A 6,000-nucleotide genomic window follows, 5' to 3' on the forward strand; every position below is an offset into this window, starting at 1 on the left:
ATTTTGCAGACTGTCCAGGTCACACAGCTAATAACTGACAGTATTCAAACCCAGGTGGGTCTGACTTCAAACCCCCTTCCCTTTCACTACCTCACACTGCTTAAAGATTCAAGCCTGCAGCTCAGCTCTTCTTTGTTGGTCTCCTTTATGTCAGCAACTGAAGTTCAGATTAAACATGTGCTTTGTTTTAAAAAGAAAACCATTCCTTCAAACAACTTTCTACTTATTTATAATATAGTACCTTACAATGAGTCCACAGGGAACTAAAAAATGTTATTCTTTTCAAAGTTTTACACATTCAGTCCATTTTGTCTGTATCAACAATAAAAACATATTCATAAAAGCATACTCATGGATAGGATGTTATAAATCTAACACTGCATATACTGTACTTAGGAGTAAATGTGACATAACATTCCATTTATTTCACAAGTGATTAAACCAAAACCAAACACACTGCCATTGAGTCAACTCAGCAATTACTATAACTTAATTCCAATGGTTATTCTAATAGTTTCTTGCTGCTTCCAGAATTTCTGTTTTGCTTTTTAAGTGGTTTCTCCCATTTTTCTCACTTTCATTTACTTAAATCTGTTTTCTTCTTTGGGTCCAAATTTTGTGTTTTCTATATTACATCTATTTCCCCAATATATCTAGACTGCTGCCAACCAGAAGTAATAAATTTTGAATGACTGCTCAGGATTTATTTTCTTCATTTTTATATTGTTATTTCCTTGTACAATAGAGTATGAATGAAAATAAGTATCTGGAAGTCCAATATTTCTTCAATTTTCACCTTGTGGAAGCTGTGTATTAAAATAAAAATAAATTAAACTCTTGGGCTGGGAACTCCCTGACCATATTTCTCTCACTATGCTGGGTGTCTCCATGCCCCCTTTCAATCTTGTGTACATATAGTCAACAAAGCACTGTATGCATTTGGGGAGCACCTGGCCCATCAAGGTGCTTTCCCAGAGGAAGCAATGAACAAAAAACAGACGGAAGAGTTGAGAAGTGGCTCCCTACCTGCCATCAGGAGAAGAGGAACAATGTTTAAGATATGAGCCATACTTCACCAGGGTCTGCCAGTAATCAGTTGTGTGACTTTGGCATGTCAATTAGAATCAGAAAGCCTGGGATCCTGAAAGGACCTCAGCAAGAGTTGAATTTAGCTCCACATTATTATCCAGATGGAGAAAAAGACCCAAAGGTTTTTTAAGTGAACTGACCAAAATCAAAAGGCTATTAGAGGCATAGCTATATTCAGAGCTCAAGCCCCTCTCAGTCTAGTGCACTTTATCTAAACCGTAAATCACTAAGCACGAATTTCTTCATCTCAGGAGGTTATGATTATCTCCCTTACTCACTTCATGGCATTGTAGAGGAGACCAAAAAAGATATAAGATAAAAGGTCATCTCAACCAAACCCCACCCCTCCTAAAAGTTAGCCTGATTATATAATAAAAGCACTCAACCTGCCATCCCTTAGAAAATTTAGTCAATTACAAACCTCCCACACTCTGACAATTTATCAGTAGACCTCTGATCAATAATCACAACGTGTGCTGTCCCTGCTTTGAATAGCGGGTACCAAAATTTCAGTGGCCAGATGAGTTTACAATCAGGCAACGTAAGATTGCACATAGCCCACAAATGCGTTTTGGCCTACATAATTTTTTAGATAACAAGTTTTCTAAATTAAATAACTAAAAATCTAGATTTCCAGCATCTCTCGAAAAGTCAAAAGATCCAGGGACACTGGGTCCACTTCCTCACATGGCCACAATCAGATGGAGCTGGGCAGTGACTGTCACCTTTAGACTAGTCATATGCTCTCCAATTCACCACAGTCCATCCCTCCCCACTCGTTATATTTTACTATGGGCATCTGAGTTTGAGATCCCTGAGGTAGACACTTAAAAAAAAGAACTGAGTTCATAAATATTTGTTTACTCATTTTTGGCCCATTTTTTTCTGGCTCTATCATTTACTAGCCATGAGACTCTGGGACAACTTTACTTAACCACTAAGCCTTAGGCTACAGAGGTGTTAAACAAGGATACCACATATCTCACAGGATTATAAAGATTAAATGAAAATATATAAAAGCATTAAATAATGACTGAAATGTAAGTGCCCGTCATTTTTAGTTGAACACAGGCTGAAATGTAGTAACTTTTGAGTCACAACTTCTCAAAATCCTTCTTGTACAACAATTTGGTGTCTATTGCTGTGTCCTTAACAATAAGACCTACAACACCAATAAGGCCTATACACTGGAACAGAATTCCAGCAGATCTCTCAACCCAAAGTATATATAAATCCACTGAACTGCAACAGTTTTATAAAATCTTTAGTTATGAGTCAACAAGCAAAACAAGCCCTTCCCACCCACCCTCAAAACTAATATATTTAAATAGTGACAGATTAGTTGACGAGCTTCTTGAATGTAGAGCCCATATTCATTCATCGTTATCCCTACTGCCTAGCATAGTGTTGGGTACACTGAAATCACAGCTCAGAGGTAAGCTTCTCTGAAGTCTCTCCAGAGGGTCGCCAAACCCACTGCAAAAAAACTATCAATATGGTGTAATACTGAAGAGAGGGGATTCCAAAGTCTACCAGATAATCCCCCCTATCTCACAGCTCCACCAGCTGTATAATCTCAAAGAAGTTATTTAACCTTTCTGTGCCTTGGTTTTCTCACCTATAAAATTAGGATGCTAGCACCACATTCCTATATAGGAATAGATACTACATTCAGCACAACGCTGGCACATAGTTAAGTGAACATTAGTACACATTATCAGTGTTCCCATCTTTGTGCTCCACGGTAACCTGTGGGGACTTGTATCTCAATGTCTGTAGTACTTTACTACAGTTATCCTACACACACATCTCCCAGTAGAATGTCAGCAACCTCAGGGTGGGGACCTGGTTTTATTCTTCTTTGTATCCCCTGGGTCTAGTACTTTGCCTGGCACTGCTGGAAAAAATCATATATCCTCAAAGTATTTACTAACTGGAAAAGTTATGGCCAGAAATTAGAATTAACTCTCTTGACTGGAACTCAAGGGCCTCACTGACTCAGAACCCTGCTGTCCTCCAATTTTTTCTAAGGCTGTAATCTTTATGGAAGCAGACTGTCACATCTTTCTCCTGTAGAGCAGCTGGTAGGTTCGAACCACAGACCTCTGGGTTAACAGCAGAGCGACTTCTACCAACTGCTCTGCTGAAACAGTACTTATTTATAATATGGTACCTTACAGTTGGTCCACAGGGAACTAAGCTATGACGACTCAATGGCAACGGGTTTGGTTGGCTTTTTACCCTCTAAAAGAAGTAATGGCTTTACTCAGGCTGGTCTACCCCCACTCTGAAGCCATGTCACAGGCTTTACCCTTTTGTATCTTACAGTCATCACTTCAGGGGACCCTTTATACACGCTGGAGCCCTGGTGGTGTAGTGGTTAAGAGTTCAGGGTGCTAACCAAAAGGCTGGCAGCTGAATTCACCATCCGCTCCTTGGAAACCCTATGGGGCAGTTCTACTCTGCCCCATAGGGTCGCTAAGAGTCAGAATAGACTCGACAGCAACGGGTTTTTATACCCATTGGCTCACTAAATATTCACAACACCCCATGAGGTCAGTATCATTCCTCTATTACAACCACTCTATAGTTGATAAAAATGATATGGGGAGTTAAGAAATTTGTCAAAGGTCACATATCAATTAAGAATAGGGACCACGAATTACATATAGTCCATGGAACGTACTCTTAGCTCATATTCAAAAATTAAGCTAACCCATCTACCATCTCCTACCCTTGAAAGATCACCATCTTCTCTATTCATTTAAAGAACTTTCTGTATTATTCATTTTGACATTCATATTTTTCTCTTGTATAGTTATTACAATATGTAGTTGTATAAAAAGAGCTCTTGTTTAAGAAGGCAAGGCATGTAATGGAAAAATCACAGATCTAGGCATCAGATAAACCTGGGTTTGAATTCTGGCTGTCTCATGTCAGCTGTGTAATTTACCCTGAGTGTTCCTAATCTGTAAATTGAGGTTTAACTGTAAAATGATTAAAGAAAACTTATGTGTAATATCCAAAACCAAACCAAACCACTGCCATCGAGTTGATTTCAACTCATAGTGGCCCTATAGGACAGGGCAGAACTGCTCCACTGGGTTTCCAAGGCTGTTAATCTTTATGGAAGCAGACTACCACATCTTTCTCCCTTTCAGTTAGCAGCCAAGCGCTTTAACCACTGTGCAACCAGGGCTCCTTAAAAATATGAACGCTTCACCAATTTGCATGTCAAGAGTAGCTGGAAAGGTAGCTAGGAGTCACATCAGGAGGTATGAAGGAACATTAGTGGGCATACACAGTAGCTAAAGGTAGGTATGAGCACAAAGCTGAATGGGAAAGGGGCCCCATAGGTCCTAGCAAGTCTGCATGTGTGTAAACTGAAAAAGATGAAAAACAGTATCAATGTTTCATCAAGAACTCTTTCAGCAAACATTTAGTGAGCATCTTCTACGGGCTCATAGACTATGAGGAATAAAAGTTGGTGTCTTAATTCCTGCTCTAGTGGATTTTAACATTAAAGATTCACCTCTTCTGTGTCAAAAATAGAATGAGAATGGTTTTTTTTTAAAACTGATGTGTATAGTATAGACACGTCTCCCTGTTTGACTCTGTTCACACCCGGGGATGTTTTGGACTTTCCTGATTTGGGTTTATAACAACCTGATGCTTTGTACGGGAGCAGGTACATGACAGGCTTCAAAAACTACTTGCATTCATTCGGAATGAAGTTTTAACCAGTTTCTGAGTCAACTTTTGGGTCTCCAGCTAAAGTAAAATTCTTGTTTAAAGTACAATCATTTCTTTTCTTGTTTTTTTTTTTTTTTTTTTTTTTAAGCCTTAAACAGATCTAGGAGCCTCCTTACCATTGCCATAAACGAAAAACTGAACCAAAGTTCCAGCAGCATCCTATGTAGAAAAAACGGTTCGTGAGTCTCCCAGGCTGTTTAACTCTTTGGAGGAAAAGGGTCGAAGGTGCGCTAGGAACACCGAGGCAATGCTTTAAAAACTTGGTTTTCGTATTATGATGATCAGGGCACCTAAATGCTGCCGAGTGTAGGGCCAGAAACTACGGGGGTAAACCGCATACTAGCCCCACTCCCCTAAGTCCACTAGCTTCTCCTCCCCCAAATCACACACCCAGCTGTCAGGCTCACGGCAGCCTCGCTCTAGAAAAAGCCAGGAAACGGATGTTGTCCGGCGACTTAAGCACCGGCCTGATGGGCTACCCGCTGGGCAGCGCTGACAGCGGAGGAGTGAAGGGGGGCGCCAGGCCCCACAGGCGGGCAGGTGGGCTGGCGAGCGAGCGAGTGAGCCAGCGGCTGGGGCAACCTTTACCTGAAGTTGCTTCCACAATGCGAGCCGGCTGGCCCCGGGACACGTTCCTGAAGGGAGGGCCCGGCTCCCCCGCGCCTCCCGGCCCCTGCCCCAAGTTCCGCACTCCTGGGATCCTCGAGGACTGGCGCTCCTCCCGACCCGCTCAGCTGCCGCTTCCCAGGCTGTCCCTCATGCCCGCGCTGCCCTCCACCGCCTGCCCGCCGAGCAGCAGCCCTGTTACCCAAAGCCGCGCCACGACCCGGAACCACACCACGGCTCACCGGAAGTCCCCCACCGGGAAGGAGCCGCCGGCTGGGGACCGAGTGCGCAAGCCCCAGAGCCAGGTGCTAGGAGAAGCGCCCCCCCAGGGGGCGGAGCCAGGCGAGAGGGTGTGCGCTTGCGCGCAGCTTCTCTGGCTCGGGAGAAGAGACTACTGCAGGACAATGGCTTGGGGATTTGGCGGGATCCGTCAGCGTCGGGAGTTACCTTCAACCTAAATCAACCTTAGCATCCTCCTTCGAATCTCCTTCTCCTTCCTGCCTACTTCCACAGAAGAAAGCCCTGAAGTTATCCATAAATGTATCAGTGATG

General features: G+C 42.8%; 1 protein-coding gene across 7 annotated transcripts in view; it reads right to left on the bottom strand.

The window, feature by feature from the left end:
• The window catches only part of MAPKAP1 (MAPK associated protein 1), a 270,519-nt gene extending 264,825 nt beyond the window's left edge, over window positions 1-5,694 (bottom strand). For 5 of the 7 annotated variants that reach the window (XM_004375667.2, XM_023730746.1, XM_023730745.1 and 2 more), the window contains exon 1: window positions 5,431-5,694. The gene's annotated coding sequence lies outside the window, so the exon portion shown is untranslated. Of the gene's footprint in view, window positions 1-4,958; window positions 5,002-5,430 lie in introns of all 7 variants that reach the window. The other 2 variants (XM_023730744.1, XM_004375666.3) reach the window with 2 other exon arrangements.
• Window positions 5,695-6,000: the final 306 nt, after the last annotated feature.

Source organism: Trichechus manatus, unplaced genomic scaffold, assembly GCF_000243295.1.
Source record: "Trichechus manatus latirostris isolate Lorelei unplaced genomic scaffold, TriManLat1.0 scaffold00038, whole genome shotgun sequence".
Classification (NCBI taxonomy): domain Eukaryota; kingdom Metazoa; phylum Chordata; class Mammalia; order Sirenia; family Trichechidae; genus Trichechus; species Trichechus manatus.